Source organism: Coenobita brevimanus, chromosome 21 (assembly GCF_032717465.1).
Source record: "Coenobita brevimanus isolate Jiangsu-jjx chromosome 21, ASM3271746v2, whole genome shotgun sequence".
Lineage (NCBI taxonomy): Eukaryota > Metazoa > Arthropoda > Malacostraca > Decapoda > Coenobitidae > Coenobita > Coenobita brevimanus.
Window position 1 is genome coordinate 10310781 of NC_136974.1, and position 11848 is coordinate 10322628.

An 11848-nucleotide genomic window follows, 5' to 3' on the forward strand; every position below is an offset into this window, starting at 1 on the left:
GACGTTCGGATGCTATTCTGTCGGTTAAGCTTGGCTTGGTGGTACACACAACGATCGGAAATTCGAGATTAACTTCACATAGGCTATTATGGACTACTTCTCCCTTTCTGATACTTCTCAATTAATGTTTCTATCATTGAAATGGATTAGGACTGAAGGATATCTTTGAATTGACTCAAACGGAAGGCTATGAAGTCTCGGCTGATTTAATCTGCCGCGTGCCAGTGCCGTTTTAAAACTGTCTGACATAATGCCGTGGCCAGTGCGGTTTTAAAATGGTCTAAAATAAAAAACTTCACTGTGACCACATTTTTCAAGATTGAGGGTAAAAATTTGCAGTCTTGTAAGGTAACTGTTCCTCTACCATCCCCAAGGCTGTCAAGGCCATACACTCACTCGCTCCCCTCCTCACGCTCGCTCTGTCTCACTCTGCCTGTGTGCCTCACCCAGTGCTGTACATAGTTAAGGGATTTTGTAAATATTTTCATGTAAGTGTAAGTTGTAAATATTTTCTTGTATGTGTGAGGACTATATAATGATGTCAAGTTGTAAATACCTTCTTGTAAGTGCCAGGACTGTACGTAATGAAGTCAGGTTGTACCTATCTTCAAGTAAGTGTAAGATGATGCATTCACAGTGAGAAAGACACGCAAATTGTGATTGATGCTGAAGTAATAAATGATCAGAAAAGTGTACTGAACATTGCTATAGCTTCCCAGCATAAATACCTGAGTATACCTTACATAGAAAACGGCATTCTCTCATGTACGTGGTGAGCGTGAGAGAGCGGCTATACCTGTACACGAGTATGCGGGACTCAATAAAACTCATTTTCGAGCCTCGGTGAGCATTTTAATGGTGAAATTCGTTGTTTCCACATCAAAATCTATCATTTTAGCCAAAAAAAAAAAAGATCGAAACATGGCCAGCACTGGGGTGACCCAGAAGGCTAAAAATAGCCGGCACGTGGCGGGTTAAATATTCACTAAACCTTTGTTACTAGCGTGCTTTATGGAAGAGGGGGGGAAAGGGAGAGGGGGAGGTTTGATTGGCTGATGCAATACGTAACACGAATTACATAATGCGTAGCTGTTTACCTGCTATCTTATCTCTACAATACAAGAAATCATACTTATATTATACTTATTTTACACTTATACTAGTTTATAATTATTCACTTATACTAAATTGCTCTTAACTACTAAATTACACTTATCTTATATCTAGATCGCATGTATAGTATATCTTAACCTAACTTGCTGGCACTACAAAAGCATATCTCTTCACTCAGACTTTCTCCTCCAATTCCACCTTAGACGATTTCGGTGCTGTTCCCCCCTCTGACTTCCTCATTGCTGACATTAAAATATCTTCTGCTGATCTTTTTTCTGCTATCACTGGTGTCAATACTAACAAGGCGTATGGGCCAGTGGAGTCCCTCCTGTTGTCTTCAAGAACTGTGCTTCTTTGCTTACAGCCTGCCTAGTTATACTCTTTCGCCTTTGTGTATCGACTTGTACCTTTCTTGCTGGAAGTTTGCTCTCAATCAGCCAGTCCCAAAGAAGGGTGACCATTCCCAACCCTCTAACTATCGCCCAATTGCCTTAACATCCTGTGTCTCAAAAGCTTTCGAGTCTATTCTTAAGAGAAAAAATTTAAAGCATCTTTCCTATCATAACCTTTCTGATCGTCAGTTTGGGTTCCGTCAAGGACGCTCCACTGGTAATCTCATTACCTTTCAGATGCCTGGTCATCCTCCTTTCGGGACTTTGGCATAAGCTTTGCCATTGCACTTGACATCTCAAAGGCTTTCGATCGAGTCTGGCAAAAATCTTTAATTTCCAAACTGCCCTCTTACGGTTTCTATCCTTCTATCTGTGCCTTCATCTATAGCTTCCTTTCTGGTTGTTCTATAGCTGCTGTTGTAGACGGCCATCGTTCTTCTCCTAGATCTATCAACAGTGCTGTTCCTCAGGGCTCAGTCCTATCATCAACTCTGTTCCTTTTATTCATCAGCGACCTTCTAAGCCGTACATCTAACCCTATCCACTCATATGCTGATGATTCCACCCCTCAGCTTTCCATTTGGTTCTCGCAGCGTCCATGTCAGCAGGTACTTCAACAAACAAGGGATGAGGCTATGGCACACCTAATGTCTGACTTGGCTCATATCTCTGACTAGTTTAAAAATAATGTTATTGTTTTAAAGGCATCGAAGACTCAGTTCTTACACCTATCAACTCGACAAAATATTCCACAGAATACCCACTAATGTTTATTAATATCCAGCTTAATCCTGCATTATCCCTAAACATACTTGGAATTTCATTCTCTCGGGACTTATCTTGGAAAGATCATATTACATGCCTTGTAGAATCTGCTTCCAAGAGATTAGGTGTGCTAAGCCGATTCCGTACCTTCCTTATCCTTGTACAGTTGATGACTTTATACACGGATTTTATTCGCCCCTGTGTAGAGTACAAGTCTCGTGAGTGGAGAGACTCCCCATATACAGCTCTTCTCAATAGGGTGGAGTTAAAAGCTTTCCGTCTCATCAACTCTCCTCTTCTTACTGGCTTCCTTCAACCTCAGTCTGTTCGCCGCACTGTTGCGCCTTTATCACTTTTCTATCACTCCTTCAATGGTCACTGCTCCTCTGAACTGTCTGCTTGCATCCCTCCACCTCTACGACGGGAACGTAGGATCCGTCTAGCAACAAATTCTCATCCCTTTTCTGTCCAGTTGTCTAATGCAAGAGTTAACCGTGCTCCCAGTCCTTTATTTATGCAACAGGTCAACTCTGGAACTGGCTCCCTCTGTATTTCCTACTTCCTATGATCTCCAGTCTTTCAAACGCACTGTATCCAGGCATCTCGAAATGAACGGATCTTGAATTTGGCTCTCTTTCATATTATTTTTGTTTTTTCTTCTTACTGTACAAGGAACGGTTTGCGGGCTCCTGACCTTTGGTTCCTTCTTCCTTGCATTAAAAAAAAAAAAATGTTTTTCCAGGACAATTTCTCAGCTTTGTAAGTACAGTTGAGATCACTAAAACCTTTACACATCCGGGGACAGAACAAAACAAACGAGATTCCAAACCTTCCAACCTGCTTCAGTTGTGCTTGTTGGTTTAGTAAATTCTCATTTAAATTCTGTCGCTGGTGTTTGGCATTGTAGAGGAGCTTATAATTGCAAATAGGGAACTAAGTCCCTATTTGCAGTTCTTCAGCTCTGAATAGTTATAAAATTGTCCTTATACCATCTTGTCAATCCCAGGTACCATGTACTTTATGATCAGAACAATCAATATATATTCGAGCGAAAGAGCACTATAAACGAAACTATTTTTTTGTTTCTGGAAACTGGCTCAGATTCTTGATACACATAATCCCTGAGCCCGGTGATCAATAGGGAGGGGCAGCTGAACAGTGTCACATCCACTCCGTATTCCAGCCTTGTTCCGGTTCTTAGTCCCATAGATCATGAGACTATCTCACCACCGCAACATTACGAGTTCATTCTGGGATATTCCTCGTTTACACTCTGGTGTAAGTTACTTGCGCAGTCCGTGTCGATTTTAAAAAGACATATTTTACGGCAACCCTTTTATGGTCACACCTTCTCTAGTAATTCATTCCAACTAAAGTTGGGCCATTTTGTTTCAGTTGAGAATGAATCATAGGAGCCGCTGAATGATAGAACTGTCACCACTAACAATTTTATGGCTGGAATAACTCTAGTTTACTCTTCCCCGTAATAGCTGAATATTATATTTGGCTGAGACTGTATCAAAAGGGATTGAGGTTAACTTGATGTGGATATTTGTCCTTCGGTAACTTCCTTCTCGTGGTTAAAGGCAAAGTAAGACGATATTACGGCTCATAATGAGTTTTTTGTTTGTTTACGTAAGAAGTAGAAAACTGATTAGGAACCAGATTAGACCACTGCTTGATGAAAACAGTGTTTTACAAATCTCTGATAATAAGATATCAAACATCCCAAATTTTTATTTCCCAACGGTGTTCACTAAAGAGGTGGGGTGTGTCATTCCTGGGCTAGGTATTGCTTACGAGGGTGTGACTTTAAAGAATGTTCAGTGCACTGAAGCAGAAGTTTCCAGTCAGGATTGGCAAATTTAAATCGAGCGAATCCCAAATCCTGACGAATTTCCTTCAAAAGTCCTATGAGACGTAGGTGTTCAGGTGGCCCTTACCTGACAACTATCTTCAATAAATCGTTGTCTGCTGCAGAAGTTCCCTCAGAGTGGAAGGAAGCCAATGTGACACCAGTGCTTAAGCAGGGAGATAGTCATTGTCCAGGAAATTGCCATCCAGCTCGCCTTACATCTGAATTAGGAAAGGTAGTGGAAAGTATAGCTGCAGATAGGCCATCTAGAATAAAATAATTTACTCTATGACTGGCAACATGGTCTTTCGTGCTTGACCAACTTAATTCTTTCACAGCATACTATCTGGATATAACCAGTGTTAAGTGTTCAATAAAGTACCTCGTCGAAAGTTAATGGCAAAATCTCGTCCACTGAAAATTCAGGGAGAACTAGTTGCGTGGTATCAAAATTGTGACACTGACCGACGTCAGAGAGTGGACCTCTTGGACTTCTAAATCCCTGACACCTGAAAGAAATTACCCATCATCCATATACTTAAACCAGGAAAAAATAAAAAACAACACAGATCAGTATCACGACTTTGCACTTCATTCGAAGCCATGCAAATGATTGTTTTAAAGATCTCTGTCTGACTCCCAACATTGATACAGACTTAAACACGCAGCCGATACTCATCTTTTCAAATTAAATCAATTTATCCTAGTCGGATTGAACAACAACAAAAAAAAGCTACTATTAAGAATCACCCTAGCAAGTATAGACATAAATCAAGCCCTTGTCATAGTACCAAAAAACCCAAAACACATCCGAATTTTAAAAAAGATACATTAAAAATTTAAAAAAAAGTAGAAATCCAATTTCCACTCAGGTACACAAGCCACGTACTCTACTAAATCCAAAGTTCAAAATTCATAATACTATCCAAAGGTGTTCCACAAGGTTCAGTTCTTTCTATTTATCTATCTGTCTATTGCCAAACGCCTTAATCCCGTAAGGGGTGGCCACAAACAAATTGCCTCCATGTCGCCCTGTCACCCGCCATTTCATTGCCCTGCTTCCAGCTCACACACCCCTCTCTCATATACCTCTCCACTCCATCCTTCCATCTCATCTTTGGACTCTCCCTTCCTCTTCCCCCGTCCACCTCACTCACATACACTCTCCTCGTTAGTCTCTCACTCTCCATCCTCTCCACATGTCCAGACCACCTCGGTGTGTTTATCCTAAGGCTTCCTATCACATCCACATCCACACCACAACGCACCTTCACTTCCTCATTTGTCAGTCTGTATCTACATGTGACTCCACATGCTCCTCTCAAATAACTCATTTCCACTGCTCCCACTGTTGACTTCTCTCCTTCCAACAAGGTCCAAGCTTCACCTCCATACGCTAGAGTTGGTATCATAATACTGTCATGTAGTAGTTTTCTCACTTCCATGCTCACTTCCCTGTTTCTTATCACTGCTTTCAAGGAACCAGCAACTTTTCTTCCCTGTTGCATCCTTCCAAGCACTTTACCCTCAAAACTCCCATTCTAACTCACCATACTGCCCATGTACTTAAATGCACTCACATTTTCCATTTCCTCCTCATCCAGCCTCACTGCACATTCACTGACTTCACTTCTCTGGAAGACCATAATTTTACTCTTCCCTACATTCACCTTTAGATTCCGTTTCTTATACACTCTCTCAAACTCATCCACCAAGCCTTGCAGCTCCTCTTCGTCTTCACTTAACACAGTATCATCTGCAAACAACAGTACAGGGAGTTTCCAAACACTGCCCTCTCTCATTAGGGCCGCTGCAGCATCCACTGCCCTACCTTGTACCTCTTTTATAACCCCCATCCATATACAGATTGAACAACCATGGAGACATGACACATCCTTGTTTCAACCCAACCTTCAAATAGAGAAATTCACTCAGTTCACTGTCCACACGCACTGCAGCCTTAGCACCCTCATACATACTATTCACAGCCTTCGGCAACGTCACATCTACTCCATATATTCTTAATACCTTCCACAATCCTTGTCTATCCACCCTGTCATATGCTTTCTCTAAATCCATGAAGGCCGCATCCAACTTCATTCCCTTCTCTAAAAACTTATCCACTAAAGATCTAAGAATGAATATCTGATCTACACAACCTCTTCCCTTCCTAAAACCTCCTTGTTCTTCTCCAACTAATTCTTCTGTTATTTCCCTAACTCTGTCAATAAGTATCCTACCATATACTTTTCCTATTACACTAAGAAGACAAATGCCCCTATGATTACCACACACTTCTTTTTCCCCTTTTCCTTTGTACAGGGGAATAATTATACCTGACTTCCAATCCTACGGGACTCTAGCTTCCTCTCATGTCAATCTGCACATCTTCCACATCCATTCTAGTACTGTCTCTACCCCGTGCTTCAGCACTTCACCACACACTCCATCGATTCCTGGGTCTTTCCCCATTTTAGCTCTCTTCTTTGCTTCCACAACATCCATCCTACTGATTTCTTCCTCTCTTCTCACATCCCTCCCTCTCCCAGCCCTTCCCCAGCCACTTATACTTGCGTTACGTTCATTCTCAATGTGCAACAATTCCATAAAGTGTTCTCTCCATCTGCTCACTCTGTCTGTTTTCTCCTCTAGTAATCTACCATTTTTATCTTTCACTTCCCAGCTTACTTCTTTGGCACCCTGTCTAACTTTCTTTACCTCTTTCCAGAACATTTTCTTATGTTCCCTCCACTTTACACTCAAGTTCCTTTCAAATTCCTCATCCACTCTCCTCTTACTCTCTTACTAATCTTTTCACTTCTCTCTTCCTTTCTACATATAACTTTCTCTTCCGTCTCTCAACTCCTTCCAAGCCCCTATTTCTCATCCATTCATTATATGCTTTCTTCTTTTGTGCCACAGCCTCTCTCACCTTTTCAGTCCACCATGCTGTTCCCTGCACCCCATTTCGTCTTCTCTTCACCCCACACACCACCTCACAAGCTGCACAGATTTCTTCTATGTTTATGCACACACCTTCCACATCCCCCATATGCTCCAGTCTATATTTGCCCAATCGCTCCTCCACTTCCCTCTATATTCTTCCATGTTTTTTTCCATGCTCTTGTAACTTTTCCATCCTCCTTGTATGTACCACTTCCTCCTGTCCTTCTCCTCGTTTGTTTCTCCATTATAGTTGGACTTTAATTCTGACCACCACCAAGTCGTGGTCCGAAAGTCCAATCCCCCCAACCTCTATATACTCCTGCATCCATTACTTACATTCTCATTCTTTCATTCACACACACATAATCAATCATTGCCTTCCGTTCATTCAGTTCACCACCCACCTTTTTCATCACTCGCCACGTATACTTGTGGATCATTTTGTGCCTGAAGAGGGTATTCACCAACTCCCTCCCGGCACAAATGTCCACTAAAGCACTTCCATTCTCATCTATCTCAGCAAGCACATCCCACTCATCACCTACTCCATCCACCTTCACATTCCCTACTTTTCCATTCATATCTACAGTCAAAAACACTCTCTCATTCTCATTTCTTTCACTTTTACTATTCAGCCTTTTCCTCTGCTACCTGCCGGCCCCTCCACCTCCAGGATCAGTACTGTCCCATTCCGACGATTTATCTTCACAGCATTACAAATCACAGCAAACAGCATCCCAGGTCCAACTATATTAAAACTCACTAGAAAATTGGCTGAAACAAGACAGAATGACTGCCTCACCATTCAGATCAACTTAATCTCTTCATTCCAGACAGACATGAATTTCAAATTCACCCTCGTATTTACCCCTTTTAACCGACCACTCCCACAGGAAAGGCTCCCAGACATTTTGTAACTTACTTCGGACATTCACATGGCTTTTTCTCAGCACACAGTGTAACTTGCAATACTTTGGTGATAGAAACTCCGTGTACAAACAGCTAGATAAGGAGTTTATTACAAGCTCACAGTAAAACAGTCTACCCGTGTCGGCTGTCTGCTAAGAACTGATGCAATAACGCCGTCTTCAGACGTGGGAGAGCATGCTGACCTAGCAAATTTAGTGGGGGCATGTATGCATTGGGGGGGACATATATACATCGGGGGTAGACATATTGTGGAGGGGGTACACTACTCCCCCGGGTAGCTGAGATGGTGTCTCCTGACACCAGGAGGTAAATGGTGGGTGATTATAGTAGTAAGGCAGGACCGGGGAGGTTTGTACAAGGATAAGTATGATACAGGGGCAGTAGGGGAGACATGGCCATGTTGAGGGGAGGGAATTAGAAGGATATATACTTATAAGATATACAAGGAATCCAGTAAGGGTCGAAGGTATATATAAACAGAATGGGAATTACACAATAATAGTTTGATACATGATAAACAAGGAGTAGATATGAGAGTTCCATTGTTGTTCTTCCTTCATTTTTTTTTTTTTTTTTGTGGATTTTCTGTAGGATACACTGGCACTGAGTAATGCATGAAAGAAATACCATCATTTTCTAGTAGGCAGAGTGCAGTTCACAGTTTGGGTAATTGTTAGATGGCAATGGTAGTCACGGAAGGCGAGGGCACTAAGTACGGGGAGTTTCTACATCGTTTGTAGGGCGTACTATGCCTGTAGCGACTCTGATTTCCTGGAGTCGACGTTCCATTTTTCTGACACAACAATGCAATGCACAGATGATGAGTAGAAAACCTATGAAAGCGATAACCACAGGGGGAAACACAACTGTTGGATGAACCCATGAACGGCTGAAGGCCAGAGAAAATTGATCCATAATGAAATCACTGTCATTGAGGAAGGTGAGCATGTGCAAGTGAGGGGAGGTGATGGTAATGTTGGCAGATGGTAGGGTTGAAGTCATGTCGATTGGTTGAAAGATGTCATAGGAGTGTTTATGAACAGCTTGGTGATAGCGAGTGGCATAAGTGATGACGGACTCTGATTTGACGGTACAATAGTCAGGTGCTTTGTAGAGACCACTAGCAGGGATGGAGCGAACGGAAGAACCAGGACACATGATTGTGACAGAGATGGGAACAGCAAAGAAGAAATACTGGACATGGTTGAGGTGAGCATGGTGGACCGGGAGGTCAGGAGCTGGGACAATAGAACAGGCTGAGTAGATGGAATGGTTGCGAACTAAAGCAGACTCACAGGGTGTAGCACTGCTAGGGAAGATAGCGAAAAGGTGGGCAGCACAGAGACGAGAGGTCGGAGTAAGGGAGGAACATTGCTGGAGGTCTGTGGAAGAAAGGAAGGCAACGGAAAGATGATCATGGGAGAGGAGGAAATATTCTGAAGGAACAGATACCTGTAACAAGGAGTTGTTGAGGCGGAAAGGGAAGGGAATGATGTGGAAAAGGTTAAAGGTTATGGCAGAACGGAGAGGAATATGGACGACGACGTATGTAGTGAGAAGAGTGGCTTCGAGAACAGGATAATAATATTCAAGGGAGGAGTAAGGGAGGACTGGGGAGAGACCGAAGGTGGAGTGAGCCCATTCCAGGACAGAACGGAGAGCTGAGACAGGTACTAAGTCGGCAGTGACACGTCCATTGATAGCATCGACCAGGATACGAACCAAGGTCGAGACTTGAGACAGGAGAGAGTCAACGGCCAGTTGGAGATTATCCATGTTGAGTTTGAGGTAGAAGAACTGGGAGATAACGTTGAGATCTGAAAGGTGGCGTTGTAAGATATCGGTGAAATTGTTTAGAGTGGACGTGACTTCATTGAGTTGGGTTGTGAGCTTCTGTAACATAGTGTGTTGGATTTTAATGACTCGGCGTTGTGATTCTAGGGCTGAAGCTAAATGAGTGAGATCAGATTTGAAGCCAGAAATGGCACGGGCTGTAGCAACGCCAAACAAGCCACTCAGAATCTCACCGCCGAAGTCGAAGAGACCTCGTTTCACACGAGAACGACCCACGGGTGTCTGAATGGAAAATGTGTCATTGAGCTCAGTGAATCTGTTACTTATGTATTGCAATTCCCAGGAGAGTGGGAGGAAAAGGTTATAGAGATACTCATTCAGGTTGTGTGTCCCCATGAGGGCCGTGAGATGGTTCCTGATTCCGGGGAGCTGGTGCGCGTAGGCAGGTAGGGCAATGGCTACGTCGGCCAGGGGCGCAAGATCGTAGCGCAAAGAGGCGATGTCGTCGATAAGCATTACCTCGCCTCCCGAGCCGACCAAGGCCCCGGGACGTACTCCACCATCGTCCTGACCTGACCCAGACCCCAGGAGGGTCAGCACTGCCAGCAGGGAGATCGCTAACATCGTACCTAGAAAATCAGGGTAGAGTTAATGGGGGAGGTCGTGAAGAGGTTGATGGGCAGAGCGCAGTTTGGACCGATATTGATTGGTTGATGAATGAGCAGGTGGAGGTGGAGAGGAAGGAGACTGAGGGATAGGTGGAGACAGAGTAGATTGAGGGATGGGAGGAGGGGAAGAGGGGGCAGGAGGTTGTTTAAGTGACTCTTCCAACACGAGGCCATGGGGTGCTCGCTTTAAGTCATCGACGTGGACCCATCTGGTGTCCCTAGTGGACAGGTCCTGGAGGTGAAATTTGTTGCCTTGTCGAGTGAGGACGCGGTGGGGCCCTGTAAATTTGTCATCCAACTTAGAGGAACGCGTATGGGAATGGGCAAAGACAAGATCGCCTACATTGATAGCAATAGGAGAGGCGGACTTATGTTGGCGCTGCAGCATGTCCTCCTGAGAGGAAGCCAAAGTGGATTGGACATACTGGTGGATTGTCTGGAAGTTGGCCAATTTTAGTTTAACATAATCATCCATGTTGTAGATGGGTTCTGGCTTTGAGGATAAGAGAGAGTATGGGAGGTCCTTGTCAAAACCAAAGAGGACGAAGAAGGGAGATTCAGCAATGGATGCATTGATGGAACTATTGATGGAGGATGCCACTTGGGGAATCCAGTCATCCCAGGAAGAACTATGGGAGCCGAGATGTCAGAGGCACTCTAAGATTTTACGGTTGTGGCATTCTACAAGGCCATTGGAAGCCGGATGGTTAGGCACGACATTGCACTTACTGATATGAAAGTGGCAACAGATCTCATCGAGAAGGCTATTGTTGAATTCTGTACCGTTGTCAGTAAGAATGGTATGAGGGGTACTGAATGGGCAAATTACGTGATCTACAAAGGCACGGGCAACGCTCTTCGCGGTCTTGTCGGAGAGGGGGACGAGGACACAGTAGCGGGAGAAGTGGTCGACCGCTACGAACAAGTACTCAGTGCCAGATTCTGTGAGAGGTAGTTTTAAGAGATCAATTGAGACAGTTTCCCATGGTCGTGGCGGGATTGGGTATTGTAAGAGAGGTGCTGGTAAGCCGGTTGATCCTTTGTGGCGGTGGCAGGAGAGGCAAGAGTCACAGTGGGCATTGATATCACGGCGCATGGTTGGCCAATAGTATTTGAGACGTGCTTGGCGCAAGCATCGGTCTTTACCTGGATGGGAAGCTTGAGGAGTATTATGAACAATATGAAGAACCTTTGGTATCAGGGCAGTGGGGACAACAAGTTGGCGTACTTCGCGATTGGGCATATCTTTGCCTGTTGGCAGTGTTTTCCTGGACAAGAGATCATCATCTAGCATGAACTCATCTAGTGATACTGGCAGAGTAGGTAAGGTCGAGGGATGGCCAGATTCTAGGAAATAAATGACTTTGGACCACATGGGGTCTTGG